At 51.4% G+C, this 19,469-nt stretch overlaps 1 protein-coding gene across 6 annotated transcripts in view; it reads left to right on the forward strand.

Annotated features, from left to right (window-relative positions):
• The first annotated feature begins 5,289 nt into the window (after positions 1 to 5,289).
• The window catches only part of CDH22 (cadherin 22), a 77,467-nt gene continuing 63,287 nt past the window's right edge, over positions 5,290 to 19,469 (forward strand). For 4 of the 6 annotated variants that reach the window (XM_065691441.1, XM_065691444.1, XM_065691446.1 and 1 more), the window contains exon 1: positions 10,025 to 10,135. The gene's annotated coding sequence lies outside the window, so the exon portion shown is untranslated. Of the gene's footprint in view, positions 5,353 to 10,024; positions 10,136 to 10,217; positions 10,290 to 19,469 lie in introns of those variants that run through there. The other 2 variants (XM_065691442.1, XM_065691443.1) reach the window with 2 other exon arrangements.

Below are 19,469 nucleotides of genomic sequence, written 5' to 3' on the forward strand. Positions count from 1 at the left end.
TGGGCTTGCTGATATAGATGTTTTTTCTACAGAGGTGATGCCATGGCCAGTCTGAGGTGTGTCCAGACCCCCTCCATTTAAACTATTCCAGCTGAGCCTGCAGCTCACAGTATTTCTGCTCAGACCGCCAGCCCTAGTGTGTGCTGAGCAGCCTCTCCCAGGATGGGCACTCGGGCACCAAAGCTCTTATTAGTTCAGGTTGGTGCCTTGTATTAAGACATGTCCAGTGAGCATAGGCATTTTCTCACTTTAAGGCATTCCTCCCATAAAGTCAGTTGTCCAGGTTTCCCATCTGCATACTCCAGTCTTGCCCTGGAAGGAAAAGGACTGGAAAGAAGGAAAGCCAGTGTGCCAACTACTTATCACAAAGGTATTTTCTGCAGTGACATACTTCATGCTGGGCTCTTCCAGGGTAGCACTGGTTTGTTTTGCTGCTCAGCTGAGGAAGACACGTCTCCTGCTGGTGCCTGGGGACACATCCCAGGAGAAGGGAGCTGCAGTGCAGTCCCGCAGCTGGTGCATCCCTGGCAGTCCCTGGGGCCAGTGTGGAGCCATCCAAGCAGTGCCCTCTGTGGGTGCAGCCAGAGAGGCCAGGGCCAGCACCTTGTGTGTTGGGCACAGGGTCTGATTGTTCGCTGCTGCCTTTTTGTGGGGCTCCTGCAGCCTGACGTGGTCACATGACATCCTATCCCAAACCAGTGGTTCAGTGCTCAGAGGCAGAAGCAATTTTACATAAAGTTCAATTAAATATTTGCTTTATAATTGCACAACAAATTATTCATAAAGGCATTGGAATCTAATCACAAGGCTGACACTGTGGAGTCTGCAAATGACACGGTACTTGGGGAGAATAAAGATTATGGGAGGGAGCTGCCAGGCTTTGGTGATAGGCAGTGACAAACTGTGTGGGACAGTGGGAATACTCCCAGGAAAAGATTCAAGGCATCACCAAAGAACCTCAACAAGACAGCGCTGTTTGGCTGGCAGGTGTAAATGGAGTGGAATGTGAGAAATGGTTCTGGGCAATAGATTGGGATTTTTGGCCCATGTGTGCCCAGCAAACTGGGCCCTTCCAAACGTGTGCCCCTCCAACCATACTGTGTCAGCTCTGGCTTTGTGTATGCGCAGTCTGCGGTGTGTTGAGGAATGTTCCCAACTCCGCAGAACCTGTGTGAGCACAGAATTGCTGCCTTCAGCTCTTGTCCCTATCTTCAACAGGAATCATAGTGCTAGGCCTTTTAAGGGCGTGCAGCGGCCTCTCCCTAGCTATGGGGTATGAAGAAAGCCATGTGGAGGTAGCCTGTCTCCCTAGCCTGTGGGGTCCTGTGGGACTAGAGCTGTGCCAGAGCAGCATACAGGAAAAGGCAGGAGGCAATCTGAGCGTGTAATGTGGCGTCATTCCACATTGCATCCCCCAGAGACAAGTGGTGTGAGGCAAGGACATGCAGCTTGCCAGAGGTGACTGCTAAGCACAGCAGGAGCAAATGTGACCACCCAGGGACCCTCTGCAGAGAGTTTGGCAGGGGGACTTGCTTCCATGCAACCTTCATGGCATCCTGAGCTGCAGCTCTGGGAGCAAAAAACCTCTCTGCTAGTCCTACCACTCGGTGTTCAGCTCCCTTTAGGGTGAACTTGGAGAGCAGCAGGCTAAATCCTGGACCCCATGAAGAGTGAGACTGGTGGGACTGAGCTATGTGAATCTCCTGTTTTTCTGCTGAGATAAGGTGGGGTAAGGTCAGAGAATGGAAACAGAGAATGAATGGCAGATGCTGAGCTCAGTTGCCACTGAAGACTGACACTGCTTTGCCTAGCAAGTACCAGTCCATCCCAGATTCTGTCCCCTGCTGTCATCCTGGGCAGTGGGCTGCAGACTACACCCTGTCCCTGCAAGGCACACAGCATTAGGTGAGCTTTGACTGACAGGGGAGCTGGATCCTGGACAGAGAGCTGGACTGCAGATGAATTGCCTTCCAGCAAAATCTGGACATTAGGCAGGGACTTAGATTAATGGGAGCTGTTTCTGCCAAGAAAGGTGAGTCACAAAGCTTGTCCTGTGCTGAATCTGTTTCTCGGATAGGGAAGAAGTAGGAGGATTTAGCAAGATTAATCTTTCATAGAGTTGTTGAGAATAGCCAGAATTCATGGGATTCTCAGCAACAGATTTCCAAGTAAGCAGACAGCACTTTGATTTGCTCCATGTAACACAGCACGGATCTGTACTGGTGACTGTAATCCCCTGCCACTGGTCACAGGTAAGATTGACCATACTTTCGTGCTCTCACACAAGCCCTGCAGAGCACAGGCTGTGGAGAAGCACTGAGAAAGCAGTGGCTTGAGAGCTCTTCTTCTCTGAATTGTCCTGAAGTCGCTGTCTCTTGTGCAGCTGCTCTACCCCAAGCAATACTGGGCCTGGCACAAAACGTGAGAAAGCAGTAAGAAAGAACTCCTTTTGAGAGGTTGGTGACACATCAGCTGGGGGAGTTTGACAGATCTCTGCATCAAGGATCTTTGCATCAAGGAAGAGCTGGGAGCAGGATTGGACAAGAGCCAGACCACCTTTCCTGGTGCTCAACTCTTCCCTCTGGCTAGCAGTTTGTGATAAAGCAGCAATGACAGACCTGGGGGGAGCTGCTAGTGAGAGGGGAGGGAGAGTAGGTTGGTCACAGGTAGGTTTTGGCAGGAGGAGATGTGGAGCTTTTGTGCACCCCTGTGTCTACCCCTCCCAGCACTGAATGCACCAGGGAAGAGGCTGAGGCCAAGAAGAGGAAATCTTGGTCATCAGGTTTTATGTTGTGTTTACAGGAATTGTGGAGAGAGGAACCTCAGTGCTAGCAAACCGGGGAGATTTTCCTGCAGAAGGCAAATTTCCATCCCATGTTGGGAGTCCTGTTTCTGTCTGATATTTCTTTAGCTGTTCATGTCATGGCTCTTCAGTCTGAGCAGTTTTACAAATGGGTTGTGGAGATGAAAGCACGAGGGAAAGCCGCTCAGGATCAAGTTGGAAAAGCTTTTAACTTTCAACTCCTTACAGACAAAGGCGCACAGAGGAAGGTGGGGTGTGTGCAAAGAATGGGAAAAGGAAGAGGAAGGAGCAAAAAGAGATAAGGAGAATAGATGAGTGAAGGGGACAGAGCAAAGAAGACAAATCACAACAAGAAAAGGAACAAGGCACTAGCAGAAAGAAAGGAACAGATAGGGAGAGAACAAAGCAATGGGGCCCGGAGCTCAATGAGATGGGGAGAGTATATCAGAATGAGGGAAGAGTGCTGCAGGTAGAGGAGGGCTAAGAAATACAAAAGAGCTATTTTAATGCAGGGATAAAGCACAGGTGGGAATGAGAGGAAAGGAGAAGCCACATGAGGACTATATTCCCACGGAGATAAAAAGGGATGGCAGCAAAGTCAAAGAATAACCCATCCATCCTTCTGTCACTGAAAATAAAAGGCGTGACATGAAAGTGACATGTCACTTTTAGAGAGGCTGTGGGATGGAGCTGTGGAGACCGTGTTCAGTGTTAAAGTGTGGGGCAGACATGGTCACAAAGGGAGTGACCATGTCATGGGTGGGTCTTGTTCTGCTTTGCATCCTCCATCACCTCTTTCTCATGCTGCGTAGGGCGGCTTATGGCCTGTGCTACTGTATGACCTGGGCATACACTGAAGCATTGCTGATTTCAGGTCTCATGGAAGGACTGTCATAAAATGCCTTATTACAGTGCTGTCTGGGGCCCATGTGAAAACTGGGCTGGGACACGCCTGTCTGGCTTTACCAGCACCTTGCAGGGCAGTAGCAAGAGAGATAGAATTGTAGTCACAGAATAGTTTGTGTTGGAAGGGACCTTTTGAGGTCATCTCATCCAACCTTTCCCTGCAATGAGCAGGGACATCAACTAGATCAGGCATGGAGCAGCTATGACACAGGGGAGGAGCATGATGGCAGAAGGCACAAGACCTTCCCTGGCTCCAGGGTAAGGGCATCTTAGCAAAAACATTGAAAAAGAGCACCAGACGTACAGACAAGGCTGGAACCACCATCTCCACCTGGGATCACACCACATCACTGGATACTTTCTGCCATGTGGGCTCAGGTCTCCCTACAGTGAGCGAGGCAGCCCCTTGGCTCTCCCAGGGAAAGTATCTGAGTGTTGCCAGTGTCAGTGTTGGCACAAGAGCCTAGCAACTGCCCTAGGGCTGGCTAGATTGGCATGGAGCAAGGTCTCTGTTTGCAGACAGTGTTAGCGATGGAGCAGCTGTGCTCCAGGCTTTGCTTCTTTCCCTACGAGAGCATCAGGCACAAGTGGGAACTACTTTGGCAGCAGTGCTTGCAGCTGGGAGATTTCTCTCTTTCACACTGGGATCAAACACATTTCTAGACGCTTCCATGTCTGAAGGGGCTAAAATGGAGCATTTCCTAGGTCTTATTCAGAGCTCCACTGACTTTTGAGGGTGAAAGTCATGCAGTAGTAGGAGTTGTGCCAGCTGGTGCAAAGGTGGGGGGGACAACTGCCTGAGCCTGTGCTGGATCCGTGCCCTGCTCCTCTCTTGGTTCCTAAAAGGATTCATCCTGAATTCCTCCTGTGGTTATGAGCCACCGTCTTGCTTTCCATCCAGCTCTTCCTGACCTGTGCAGGAAGCGTGAGAGCCAGGCTGCTTGTGAGTAACTTGCTGCTGGGCAGCAACTGTTTCTTGGCCTGTACTGGCCAAGCAGAGCCTTTGTTTGCCTCGTGCAAGGTGCTGCACACATGGAGCAACACACTGTGATCCTTTTTGTTCCTCCCAGGGCCAAACTCTAAGGCCCGATACCAGCGGTTTTTGTGGAAGCAGGAAAGCGTTTTCTCCAGGTGATACGTGCAACCCTGGAAAGGGAGACTGGAAAATGTCCTGCTGGGGCTGTTCGCCTGAGCTGTGACTAAACCCTGCCTTGCATGACTGGAATTACCTATCCCAAAATGATACCGCAGCCTCACCAGCCGTGCGCGGGTCCCCGCGGCAGGCCGCCAGGGAGGTGCCAAGGGCCGGGGGCTCGGGGCCGGTCCCGGGGGGGGAGCGGCGCTGCATTCTCAGAGTCTCCAGCAGAGGCTGGGCTGGGCTGCGGGGAGGGAGCGGAGGAAGCGGGGGGGAGGAAGGCGGCTCTCGCCGCACATGCATCGCCCGCGCCCCGCCTCGCGCCGTGCCCGCCCGGTGCCAGCAGCCGGCTCCGCTCCCCGCCGCCGCCGGGCTGAGGCTCCCTCCGCTGCGTGCCGCGCTGCCGGGCACCGCTCCGGGCTGCGCTCTGCTTGGCGCCGGGGCCGCGCAGGATGCCGCGGGAGGCCGAGCGCCCCGCGCGGGGGGGCCGCCGCGGCCGCCGCCCCAGGTAAGAACCGGCGCGGGCGGGCACCGCGGGAGCCCAACTTCGCCGCCGTCCCTCGCCGCGCCGCAAACTTCGCCGGCGCTCCCCGCGGCTGAGCGCGGGCTCGGCCCTGACCCGGCCGCCCCGGGAGCACGGCTCAGGCGGCGCAGCCTCGCGGCTTGCGCCGGGGCGGGAGCGCCGGAGCGCTCCGGTGTCGGCGGGCGGGCGAAGCTGGAGCGGTTGTGCCCTTTCAGGCATCGGTGCGAGGGCTCCAGCGCTGGTTCTGCCAGCAGCAGGGTTTTACACCCTTCAGTTGAAGCGCTCGGGTGCTTAAAGAGCTGCAGCTCTTTTTTAAACCGGGGGTACCTTGAAACATCCTTCTTGGGTGCCTTCCTACCCAAGAGCTAGCTTCCCATTTCTCTGACTGAGGCCGGAACCCTTCATGCCGGTCACCACAGAGGCTTTGCTTAAGGATGTGTGTGAACGTGCGGAGGAAATGCCTGGGGAGTCCTGCTCGAGTCGTTTTAGCAGGGAGGGTAACATATTTCTTTAGAGAGCAACGTTTTTCTAACAACAAACTGAAAATAACTGTGCTAAAGCTAGCACTTTCCTCGTTTAAAATGTGGTTCCCAAATGGCTGTGCCCTGGCCTGCTGGGAGCAAGTGCTGCAGCCACTTCTGCTGCTCCGGCATGCCCAGCTACAGCAGCTTGTCCAGGCCCGGTCTGCTGTGCCAAGTGCCACTTGCTGAGCGTCCTGGTAGCACATCCTGTGGCAGCCAGGTGCCTGTGGTCTCGCAGTGCCAGCACGGGAAGGAAGGATGCAGTAGATGCCCTTGTTCTCTCTATTTGTCTGGTTTCTGACATTTGTAACATCCCCTATGATCTCAGGAGATCTGTGTTGTCTTTTCTTCTAACCTCATTTTATGTATGAACAACAATGATGATGCTGGTGTAGATAACAGCAAGGAGAGGCAGGCTTGAGAGTTCAGACATAACTTTGTAAGACAGGGCAGTGCAACTCAGGGGAACCTCTGGACCTAAGAGGGATAAGAAGGATGGCTCCACCAGAGCTCTGGTTCTCCGGAGCTTGCTTGCATTGCCTGAGAAAATAAATGGGGATGTACCTCTCTGTCCCTGCTACTAGGCTGGTATTATGCTGTTAAAATACCATGGATTGCAACAGCCAATACCATAGTCTTGCACACCACCAAGATAATCTCACATGATGACTGTTTCTTTAGGACCTGTTTCTCTCTTCAGAGTACCTAATGTTCACAGAATGGCTGAAGCCCGCAGTCTCTGTGCTTGTAGATCTTGTGCCCCACTCAGACAGCTTGGACAGAGCCTGGGCTTTGCCAGGTTTCCCCTCCTAAGGGGAATGCTTTCCACCTCTCTCATGAGCATGGGGTAGGGAGTATTTGCAGCAAGCAATTGTCAGGGTTCAAGATCTTGATCCTGGTACATCAGCTTTTGGATGCTGAAAATAAATTGCTTCTCTGGGTTTGGGTATCACATTGCAGGGAGCAATGGAAACAAGAATCTGAAACCATTTTCCTATACTGATGCTGTGTTTGTGTACAAGGCCAAAGGCTGGTTCTGATGCTCATTGATGAAATCCATAACAGTGTTGACAGGACCCTGAGTGTAGCACAGGGTATTGCCCACTGAAATCTGAATAAGCTGGCCCAATTCTGTACTGACTTTTGTATCACGTACGTCTCTGCCTCAGTGAGGTGGGGGTCAGAGCAAGTGAGGCTTGGTCTCTGTATGAAATGCTGACTGCTGAATAGCAATGTTGAAATTGGAGGGGCTTATGAAAGAAAAAGTGTGTGCTGTTTCGTAGGCAGAAGAGACAGCTCTGTTCCTGCCTAGAAAAAAATGCCCTTTGCTTTTTGGTGCATTGACAGTTTATAATGTGATACGATGATTTCATACCTGGGGCAGAGAAGTGGCCACTGAAACAAGGTCGATTTGAAAACTCTTTTTCAAAAGAAGCCAGCGGGTCTCCAGGAAAAAAAAAAAAAAGAGAGAAAAGGCTGTTGGTGGCTTAAAAGTAACAGTTGAACTGTTAAAATCCTGTTTTTCCTGGCTCTGTGTCCGATAATGTGATATTTTCATGATTTAAAATGCAATATCATGTTTGAAAAATCCATAGTTCCTTGCTGGTGTGTAAGGATTCTCAGAATAGGGTCATAATTTACTGTTTGTTGTGGATATTGTCTGATCAGCCTTTTGGGTTTTTTGCACTTTGGAAATATTAAACTAGCAGGCTTCTCTCTGAGCAGATTTTGCCTTTGCGCTCCTAATCGCAAGCCCATAGTAGTAAAATGTGGTTGCAAATACTGGGGGGGTAATACCTGTTTGTTTGTTTGTTTGTTTGTTTGTTTGAAACCCGATTTTCTACCCATGGACTATATTTCATTAGAAGGATTAGATTGCTGAGGGAAGCTCTGAAACAAAACTGGATTTGGTGGGATTTGATCTGATGTTATTCCTTTAAGATAAATTACATATTTTTCAAATAATTCTTTTTATATTTTGAAAGCCCAGGTCTGAAAAGTAAAGAAAAACAGATTGAAGAAGAAACAGTGTGGTTATACTTGTGTTCTTTCAACACCATGTCACTGAACAGTGTTTGTACCTAGGAATACAACCTCGTATGAATTTGTGTCATTATCTTTTAACCATGTGGTTATGCAACTGTTTGGGTTTACAAGCAGTGACACTCTCTGCAGGTAAGTCCATCCATATCCTGAGGCACAGGCCATTCTGAGTGACCTGGGGTTCTGAAAAATTACGCGTAAGGATGAGGTGGGTGTGAGTTCCCACAAGCCTGAGGTAGGTGGACATGGTGTACAGCATCTTGCTGTTCACTGCATCTCTTTTGTCTCTACCACCAGTTTATTCATGACATTGCAGGGAAGGGTGGCTGATGGAGAGAGATGTAACCAGCTTTGCCTTGGACAATTTGTGGCCCTGAGGGCATCCTGCCCTGCACCCTTGGCACCTGCCGGCTCTTTGGCCCTCCAGCTCTCCCCATTCCACCTTGTCTGTGGATGTCTGTGTGTGGCTGTGCCCTGGGCTGCAGGTGAGGGTGCAGGGCTCTGCTCCTTGGATTTGGCTGCTCTAGCTCATGCCTGCAAGTCCCTTGAACCATGTTGCTTGTGAAGCACAGTCTCTGCTCCACCCCAGCAGAAAAGCTGGGTCCTTATGGCTGGGTTTGGGCAACAAATTGCTGCCTGTCAGCCTTACCTGTTCCTATGCAGACCTGGTATATGGGGAGCTCATTTCAGGGTTTGGACTGGGAGTCTCCCATTCACCTCACATGGGTTAGGTGCCCACTACCTGTTCAGCCCTGTGGGGCACCTGTATCTGCAGCTGCATCTGTTTGTGAGTTAGTTTGTGCATCAGAGAGCTGTGGAGGGGTCTGCTGGTACCTCTGCAGAGCAGTTCTGAAGGTCCTATATGGCCTTTTGACCAAAAGGTGGAGAACAGGCCCTGCTACGGTGAGGCCCCTGCATTGTTCTTCTGGAGGGTGAGGGTAACTGTTCCCTTGAGTGTAGGAAAGGCAACACCTCAAAGCTGGTCCATCTGTGCTCCAGTCCAAGGGCCAGGTTCGAACTGGATTGTTCACTGCTGGTAAACGTACAAGTGGTGCTGAGAATCAAGGTGCTTTTCAGAAAGTTCTCCTTTCTGCTAGGTGCTCTGTCTCAGGATAGCTCACTAAACACAAGGGAAGGTTCTAATACTCACTGCAACTTAATGACATTTCTCAGCACTTTTCTGGATTCCCAGTTCTGCCCTCTTCTTTTGTCTGCCCCCCTCCTCTTGTCTGTGGGAAATCTGCACTTGCCTTCTTTCTGTGTTCCATTCTGCTGCCTGCTTTTACTCATTTCCTTGCCTCTGACTCTGGCAGTGCCATCACGGAGCCTGGAAAAATACACCCAATGGAGCTCATTGCGTTTTGACTCTGCTCAGTGCTACACTTCCTAATTTCTGTCCACTGTGAGGGCTGTGCCTTAGCTCACACACTGCAGGACTGAGGCTCTGGGCAAAGTGCCTATTAACTCTGCTATCAGTGCTGAATTTGGCCCTGCCTAGCTGGTGATGGAAGCTGTGGTGATGCTGGGCCTAGTGTTTGTCAGCAGCAGCTGTGGATCCACAGGCTTCCCTGTAGAAGCACTTAGCCAACTGCTCACCAAGCGTCCTGGTCCTGGCTTAGAGAGCAGTGTGTCAGGGGCAGCCATTGCACAAGGTGAGGTGGTCCTGTGCTCTGGCTACAGCAGCTGTATGAGCCTTGCTGATTGGGAAGTCCTTCCAGGAAATCATGAAAGCAGAGCTGTTTGTTCAGCACTACTTTGCTGATACCCCAAGTCCCTGCTACAGTACCACAGAGAACACCAGGGGGAAAGACTCGGGATCATTCCTCTTTACTTGCTGATATTGCCTCATTAACCATTGCCACTTCAGGTGAGTTTTTCTTAATCTCTTCCTAATTCAGTGTAGCTGGTGACATTAAAAACTACAGGTCACTTGAAGCTTGAGGCCTCCAACTCACCTGAAGCTGTTGATGGCCAGAAGCTTCCTGCAACCAGTGATGGGCCATAGAAATATCTTGGGCAATAAATGGATCCTCCAAACATTTGAAGCCCTCTCAGCAGAAGGCTGCATGAATGTGGGTGCAGGCAGGTGGTGGTGCAGGTGTGCATAGGGATGAGGAAGGGTGTGTACACCCATCAGAGCAAAGATGTGAGACATTTGGAAGCAATGGCTACAGGAGCAAGCACAGGATTTAAACACAGCTTTGGTAAGTTAGCATTTCCCTGAGGTTTTGATTGCAAAACTGACTCAGAGCAGGACTGTGTGATATGGCACTGAGTGGTGTGGCAGGAGAGAGCTCATTCTCATGGATGAGCTGTGTCCAGCACCTTACGGCACACAGCCCTTCCTGGGCCCTGCAGGTAGGGAAGCCTTGTCCCCCATTGCTGTGCACAGCAGCACCTGGGAACTCAGTACAGCCTTTGTGGTGGCATCCATCTGTTTCACATCCTCTTTCTTGACCGCTGCTGCCCTTCACTATGGTTTGGCACTTGGGAGCTGTGTGCAGGCAGTCTGTAGCTTATGGAGGGTCTGAAACCCTATGCCCATCCTGAGGCATTGGACTTGGGTGCCCTGGGGCATGCATCTTCCACCCCATGCCCTGTTCTGAGTCTGCTCCCCTCAGTGCTCCACTGCTGCCTTCCCTGGCAGAGCCCAGACTCCCCTTGCTGGCTTTTCACCCACAGGTTACTTGGGGGCTGCAAGATGGCTGGGGAGTCTGGGCTTCCTGATCCTGGGCTGTGGGGCAGATTGCTTCTCTGGGTCTGAGTCCCCACTCTAGGCTGGAGTCAGGAAGGACAGAGAAACGTTTGGCTGCTCCAGAGGCTTAGAAACCCTCATGGTCTGGCCACCCTCAGACAGAAGGGTGCTGGGAGCCCTAGGCCAGGCCCTTGTTCTGGCAGCCTCCCGGTTCTGTGCAGGATGCCCTATGCAAGGCAGTAGCATCTGTGTGTGCCTGGGAATGCTGCGCTCACTTCTCCAGTCCTGCTTCCTTGCATCTCTGTCACACTGGGATTATCTCCCTCTGCTCCTACTGCAGCTGCTTCCCAGAATTCAAAATCCCCAAAATGCTGTTTCCCCAGTAATCCTTGTCATTAAAAGTGGCTCCTAAGCTCAGAGCTCCTCCCCCTCTCCACAACCAGCACCCTCTCACTCTCTAGTGCAGAGCAGTTTGAGGTGGGCATGTATTAAAAGTGAGCAAATGAGGTTGTTAACAGGGGACAGGACATTGTCTGTGCCATCGTCATCCCCCTTAGACTCCAGAGTTACCCCTGGCCTGGGGTCTTTCTGCGTTTTCACTATTTCATTTTTAACAGTGTGAAAGCACATTATCTCCCTGGTTGTTAGTGGCCCTGACAAGGCACATGGCTGTTGGTGACCGTCCTGTGCATGTGTGGGAGAGGGAATTGTTTCCGCAGTCACTGGAGTCTAGGAGGCTGAGGATGTACCGCTGAGGGGTTCCTGGGCTTTCCGCGTTTCCTGAGCTCGGCTGCCTTCCCGCTCACGGAACGCGGTGGAGCGTTTTGGTGGCAGGCAGCAGTAGCTGAGCATCAGCGGGGCGCTCGGGAGTGACATCCCTGCTGCAGCTGTTTGGGGAGCTGGCGGAGAGCCCCGCAGCCGGGACGGGGCAACCCGGGCTGCTTCCGCGGGGGCGGGGCTGGCTCGTCCCTGGGTTTGGGGAGCGGGGTCCCCGCGGGCACGTGCCGGCAGAGGGAGCCGCGTGCCCGGGTCACGCGCAGCCCGGCCCGCCGTTACCGGCTGCCTTGCCGGGCTCCTGCCCTGCGCGGCGGCTCCGCGGCCGGCGCCGAGGCTGCCGCTGACAAACGCCTCCGCCCGGCTTCCCCGGCACGTGCCTCTCCCGGGGAGACCCTGGCTGGGCTCGACCTGGCCCCGCTGCCGGTGGCCGTGCCAGACGCGAGCAGCCTCTGCGGCAGGTGCGGTGGCTGCTGGTGCCAGCGCCTCGGTCAGCGCGGTGCGTGGGCAGTGGGCAAGGCAGAGCCGTGCAGCGCACCGGGACTGCAAATGTGAGCCTCCATTAGTGACCAGGGTCTGTGGATGACCCTGCACATGTAGACGTGGCTTGCTTTGACTTGCTTCGGACTTGGCAAGGGATTAGCAAAGGCAGACGAGATTCTGGGCTGGAGATGGGATCCTCATTAGTCCTGCCTAGAGGACTGACTGTTGTGCTCACAGATGATGCTGCTGCCTTCCTCAGTACCACAAAGCAACTGAGGCATGAACTGAAGTCCAAGCACTGAACCTTCTCCAGCTGGAGTAGCAACCATAGATGAGCATATGTGGATTTTGTCTGAAAAAGCTGTTTACATTTTTGTGTGATGGGAGACTCGTGTCTGCCTGGGAAGGATGCTGGAACCATCAGTTGGGGCTTGAATCAGTTTTGTACCTGATTCAGCGTGCTGACATGCGTTGGTGAATTAGAGATCGGGTGTGGGGCTGCTTCACTGGGTGGTGGTGGCAGGTGAGCTGGTGCTCCCGGGTTGTTACAAGACAGGAGATGTGAGCTCACACCCTGAGAGTTAGAGGCTCAGTGTTCCACAAGGAGAACAGCAGCCTCCTCACTGTGCTGTGGCTGCTGCTGCAGGGGTCGGGTGCCTGCTCCTGCTCTGGGGGTGGTGCCCCCATGTGTTTCGGGACTGCTGTGGGTTAACCCCATCAGCAGCTGAGCACCACACAGCTGCTTGCTCACTCTCAAGTGGAGCAGGGGAAGAGGAAAGTAGAAGAAGGAAAATTTACGGGTTGAGATAAAAATGGTTTGCTAAGGGGAGGAGAAGCAGAAGAAGAGAGAAAGAAAACAAAACAAAGGATACAAAGGCAAACACATGCCTGGTTGATGCCCAGCCAGTTTCTGAACAAAAGGTGGCTAACTCCCCTGAGCTCCCTCCTCCCCCATTTTCTTACTGAGCATGATGTTACATGGCATGGGATCTCTTTCATTATTTTGGGTCATCTGCCTGGTTGTGTCTCTTCCCAGCCTCTTGTGTGCACCCGGTTATTTACTGAGGGGTATAGTGAGAAACAGAGAAGGCCTTGATACTGTGCAAACGTGTTCAGCAGTAGCTAAAACATCAGTGTCTTATCAGGGATGTTTTGGTTACAATCTAAAACACAGCACCGTATAAGCTGCTATGAAGCCAATTAACTCCATCCCAGCCAGACCCAGTACAGGGACTGCTAAACACCTCATACTGCGTGCCCCTTTGGGGTGTCTGCTCCTCAGGGAGGTGTCTGGTGCCCTTTGCAAAAGCACCTCTGCTAGACCTGGGCAGTGCAGGGGGAGATGATGTCTCTGTCCTGTGGATCTGATGGCAAAGGCACACGCCAGCTGTCCTGGGCAGAGGCATGCCATTGCCTGTGATGCTGCCAGATATGTGTTTTTGTTGGGAGAAGCTAAAGAGACAGCTCAGTGCCAGAAAGCAAGCCTCATGGAGCAGGGCTGCATGTGTGCAGTGAGCTTCTAGCTCAGTACCTGCTGTAAATTAGCCTCAGTTTGTCACAGTGGTGGAGATGGCAGGACAGAATCTGACCTGTGACACTCTGTGGCTGTAGCTGCTGCTGAGTATCTCCCTTCAGTTGCTGAGTGTGGGCTCCGGTCAGGTTTGGTGCTTCTAGGGAGGTGTCTTCTAATCCTTCCTTAAGGCTGTCCAAGAACCAGAAAATCCTGCAGCTGTGTTACTTGTTCCAAGCACCGTCCTGGTTGTGAAAAGCTGCTGTGAAATAGAGATGGGAGGGAGGGACCATGAAGCACCAGGCTGGAAGGCCTTTTTTTTAAACCACTGCTGAACTGGGCTTAGGCAGAGGTAGGACACAATGTCTGGTCCTGCCTTCTACAAGGCAGTATGTGTGCTTCCCTTGTGAGCAATCAAAGGCTGGCATTGAGACTCATCTCTGTCTTTTTTATATCTAGTCCATCACTATCTGGTGCTTCCCAAGTATATTTAGAAATAGCAATGACAGTTTTTCTTTCTTCTTTTCTAGCCAGTGCATGAAGAGTTTGATAAGTTTGTATGTTTTACATGGTTTTGTGTGTGAGGTCTATCTATGCCTCTGTGCACCAAGATGAGGAAAGCTGTCTCAAGAGCTAATGCCTTTGATGCACCCCACCATGGAGGGCTGAGGACTGCACAGATGCAGTGCTTGTGTCTGGCTCATGACTTCTCAGAAGCCTGGCATCAGCCCTGCTCAAGGCAGCTGTGTCTTTTTATTCTGGTTTTGAATCGCTGTGACTACATGTTCAGGTGTGATGTTTGGTGTCAATTCACCGTGAGGTCTGATGACAGCAGTGAGTGGCAAGAGATGTGTACAGCTGAGTCCAGCATGGGCGAGAATGGCTTTTTGGCTGGACACCGCTTGCCTTTGGATGCCCAAACACTTTGGCATTTGCCTGCTTGGGTTGGGGGTGGTGGGCTCTGGGTGGGCCTGCTTGGGCACACACTAGGGACTTTGGGGCTACATGTATGAGTTCTAATCTGATTGTCATCAAGCAAACTAGAAAGGAGTGCGGAGAAGGATGAGTGAAACAGCCCAGTGAATAAGGGGAGACAGAGCAAGGGTCTGCAGTGTAGTAATAAGAGCAGGATGTGAATGGACAAGGTACGTGAGGATGACAGAGCCAGAAAGCCATGTTTGCTTGTGGAAAAGTGGGAGTTTGTGTGTGTATATGTGTGCTGCCGGTTCCACCCCTCTCAGGCACGGAAGTGCTCTGAGGAAAGCGTGGGTGCTGCTGGTGAGGGCACCCATAGCCATGGTTTTAGTCAAAGGTTTTCAGTGTCACCAGTACCGTGTGGCTGTTGGGCTGTGTGCTGGAGGAACTGGGTCACAGGAGTCCTGCACGAGTGCTGGGGGACTCCAGGGTAGGCCCCTTGCTGAATCACCGCAAGGCTGCAAACGTGCAGTAGGTCTGAAGGGCTTGGAGCTGCAAGTGCCTGAGCCTGCTTGGGTGGGTTTCAAGGCCCCCTCTTGTGTGCACACACCCTCACGTGTTCCAGCACGATCCTGCTTGCTCACGTGTACGTGTATCCCTCCTTGGCTTTATTCTTTCATATGCACTGTGTCCATTTGCTTTTCTCTCCTCCCTGTTGCTACTGTAATCTCTCTCTCCTTCTCCCTTTGTTCCCTGGGCTGCTTTGCTGCCTCTTACTTCAGAATGTCCCTCTTTATTCCTTTTGATAATAATAACATTAGAACCTACATACAAGGCCCGAAGGTCCCTGCTTTGTGCAGATATATCAGGAAAGACCCTTCAAAGCCTGCGTGCTGGAGAGAAAAGGTTCTCGCAGTCTCGCTATCGCCGGGACTGGCGGAGGCAAAGGGCTTAATTGTAAAATAAGACCTCTACAAAACCCTGCACTACGTCCATCCTGGAATGTCAGAAGTGAAGATGTCCATCTTGTTTAATGGAGTTTTACACCAAAGCCCTGGACCTTTATGCCTTATTGAGGAACTGGCCAATTAATCTCTCTTTATCACTTGTGCTGAGCAGAGTGCTTGTTCCCAGAGCTTCCAGTCTGTCCCTTCCTCATTGTGCAGTTGGTTTGGTAGTGACATTAAAGTGAAGCTACTTGAGGATTCTGTTCTAGTCTGCTGTGTTCACGTGCTTCAGGCTTTCGGAAATGTTCTCCTTTTCAACTGCAATTTGCACATTTGGCCTCTGCTGAGAGCTGATGCTTCAATGGGATGCTGAAGTCTGGTTGGAAAGCAGTGTTTCTGGTGACACGCTGAGGCTGTCTTGTTTTGTGTGTGTGGTGCCAGCTACATTTCCTTTGCTTAAAGATCCTATGTGGCTGCTAGAAGCAGGTCCACAGTCTGCAGATACAACACTGGCGGGGGTGGAGGAGGAATCAGTTTATTTTTGATTTTTCCAGAAACCAAATTTTAGCTTCTGGTTAAAAACCAAACAAACAAAACAACCCCCAAAAACAAAAAAAAAAAAAAAACCCAAACAAACAAATAAAAACACCAACCAACAAACAAAAAAAAACCCCACCAGACCCACAACTGTTGCTTTGTCTTAAGGCTGTGGCAGCGCTGCACCAGTCCCTTGTGGTATCAATGACTCAGACTCGAGCTAGGGAAGGACTCTGAAATCAGGATACAGATATAACAATTTAATTTTTTTTCCTCTTAAAGTCCTCCAAGAAACGCATCCTGTTTGTGGTGGTCACTTTCAGCTTTGTTCAGCCACACTCCACAGTTTTCTGATGCTTGCTTCTGCTTTGTCTCTCCTATAGGTGAGCCTTTTGTCATGCCTGTGTTGGTGCTTGTGTCCTGAATCTGCTTGCTGAGAACTGGATTTGGGAAAGAGCAAGCAGCAGGCAGTAAGACCAAAAGCCATGACCTGTTGCTGGCATTTCCTGCTGTCTGCAGCCCTTTGGATTTATACACAGCAAAGGTCACCAAAGCAACAGGCCATTTTGGCATATTTACTTATTCTGTGTATTGTCTCTGAGCAGCATGACCTGATTGTGGTGTCATTATTCAAGAACAGCAAAAGGGAACTGGAGGTGGAGTGCAGCAGCAGGACCCTCAGTTCTTGTCTCCCTGCAGTAAAGGGCAGAAAGAGCAGGGAGGCCATAAAGCCCATGCCAGCCTCTTCCTGGGCACTGTTGGCCACTGTAGAGCCTTTTTGCTTGCCCTTATGTTGTAGCTGTCTTGGGACTGACCACCAGCAGAACCATCTCCTCCTTTCTTTGGGCAAAGTGGCTCAGAGAGCCTGAACACCCTTTCCAAGGAGAAACTTGGTCTTTCTTCTGAGCCACAGACCTGGGGGATGGTGGAGTTTGCTGACACAGCAGCACTGGCAACTCTGCTTGTGTCCTAGGCATGAGGATTTTGGGAATCCAGACTGGGAGCACCTGTATGTCAGTGCTCGCAGCAGATGACAGAGCAGAAACTTCCAGAGCAGGTACTTCCAGAGCAGGTGCCCAGGTTCGTTTTGATGAGTCCCATCCCAGGCTCATCACCCTGGGAGACGGGAATGGAAGAGATGGAATTGTCTCTCCCACTGTTAGCTGCCCTTAGATCTGTCCATGGTACCCCAGGTGCCTGTGGCTACTGTGCCCCTGCCTGCAGCTCTGGGAGAGACCCTAATACCTGAAGGTGGAGGAGGAGAATTCCACCTGGACAAGGCGTGCTAGTGAAAAACAAACTGGATCTGGCCAGGTGAAGTCTTTGAATAGCACCTTTAAGTTCTGCCAGGACTGCTCTGTGGTGGCTGCCTCTCCAGGGCTCTGTGTCCCTTTGGGCTCAGTCAGTTGTTTGCAAAGCAGAGACTGAAAGGCATCATTCTGGTTGTGGGGGTATGTGAGAAGTGTGATGGGGTTGGCAGAGTAGGAAAAGCCTATGTGTGTCCGGGAAGACAGGACAGAAGTGGAGCAGGGCCTTGTTACCTGTTGTAGCATTTACTGGTGTGTGTTGCAAGAGCCGAGTTCTGCCCCTCCTTAAAGGGAGGCAAGAGGATCAGCTCTCCTCACCTCTGTGTGCAGGGAAGGTGGTGGGGCTGGTGTGCTCCCTTCAGCCTGTCCCATTGCTCCTGGTCTGCAGGCTCTCCTCTTGCTGGTCAGTATTAGTATTCCGTTTGTGGAACGGGCTGTGCAATTAACACAAAGGTACAGTCATTCATTCTGACTGGAAGACTCATGGGATCAGATGTACTGGGGATAGGAAGCGGAGGCTTTCTGCTGGGAAAGAATGTCACAGCACAGCGGACACAGAAATGAAAAGCTATTAATAATGATCCCGGAACTTCACTTCCATCAGCTGTTTATTTAAAGGTGCTCCGTATTCAAAGCCTCCTGATTTATGTGGGCAATAACACTCACAGTCCTGGGATCACTTTTTTAAGCAAGGCTAATGGGGTGAAACCATCATACTGTGACAGTAGAGATCAAGCTGGGAAAATGATACTGGAGAGAAAAATAAACTATTTGCCTAGATTATCCAGGAGCTACGCTGGGCTGGGAGTTGGTGTGAGCTCCCTTCTCTTCCAGCATTTATTAGGGCTTTTACTTCCTTTTTTCTTGCTCTTTGTGAAGAGAATTTACTGGGTATGGAAGGAAATAAAAGTCTGATTCGACCAGATAGGGTGCTAAAACTCCTGGTTTTGCATTTAAGTGAAGTTTTGTCTGTATTGCAGCTGTTCTGCCATGCATGACCCCAGGGGTGACAGCCTTCCTGTCTCTGAGTCTTCCCATCTTGACTCAGCCCCTTTCCCAAGAGATCAGTCCATCAGTCCCTCTGGGTAAAGGAGTTTCTGCCCTCTTCTCTGTTTCTCGGGTTTTGCTTACACAGCTGTGATACCAGGGCACCTCTGCCCTCAGCTGTGTGCCTGGAGAGGTAGAGGTGAAATCACAGAATCCTAGACTGGTTTGTGTCAAAAGAGACCTTAAAGCTCATCCGGTTCCAACCCCCTGCCACAGGCAAGGGCACCTTCCACAAGACTCTGTCTTGCTGTTATAGGACCACTTCTGGCTCCTCATGAGTAGTGTGGCATAAAAGATGTGAGACTGTTGGGAATGCAGCTCCTGACTCTGTACGGAGTGTTTGTAAGGGAATGACTTTCACATGCAGCGTCTATCCAGATCCTAAAATTAAAGACCTGCTCTGAGCTCTGGAGCTCAGCAGGAGGGAACTCTGTCCAGCCTGGCAGTTGTGACAGATGCTCAATGGCTGCAGATGTCTCCCACGTAACCATCACCACTCACCCTTGGGGGCAGAGGATCTCTGATGCTCTCTGCCAGTGGTGCCAAGCCCAGGGCAAGGATGTGCAGGAAGAGCTAAGTCCCTGTCCATTGCAGCAGGCAGGCACCGGAGGAGCAGCAACGTCACCTTGTCACCCTGCTCAGCTAGAGATAAGGTGTCCCTCATGAGCTCTCTCTTTTTCACCTGGGTGTTAATGCCAGTTTGGCACTGACTTTCAGTTCCTGTTTGGCCAGTCCTCTGGCTCAGTCCTGATCTTCAGAAGTTTCTTGCAATAGCCTTGACTAAGGTGATAATCTGTCATTTCTGGATTTTGCTTCCTACATGGGGTCCCTTGTCATTTTCTGCCAGGTCATGACTGAACTAATTGCTTGGTTTTACACCTTCCAGGTTTTGTATCAAACTTGGGCTTGTGATAATGGGGCTTCTCTTTATTATTTGTTTGGGGTGGCTTTTTTGTCTCCCCTCAGCTGTCTAGAGCTGAGTCTTCTGGCTCTGTTAACGGTTCTGTTCACAAGCCTTTGAGGAGCCGGGGAGATCTTTTGTGTTTCCTTTCTCTGCTGAAGTCATTGGTGGGACCCAGCATGCACAGTGCTTTGCAGCATACAGCTGTGCTATGCAAAGGAGAGACTAGCCATGCCCTGTCAAATCCGAATGCTCAAGTGCTTTGTTTTCCTTTTTTGCTGGCACTTAAGGCAGTTTGTCAGGTTCCCAGGGAGGAGTGACTCACCTGCAATCCCTTGAAGCATCCCTTGGGATCAGCCTTCCCTCTCCCATTGGGTCAGAGCCAGCACTCCTGATGTGCGGGGCTCGGTGAGGTGGCAGCA

Source organism: Lathamus discolor, chromosome 11 (assembly GCF_037157495.1).
Source record: "Lathamus discolor isolate bLatDis1 chromosome 11, bLatDis1.hap1, whole genome shotgun sequence".
Lineage (NCBI taxonomy): Eukaryota > Metazoa > Chordata > Aves > Psittaciformes > Psittacidae > Lathamus > Lathamus discolor.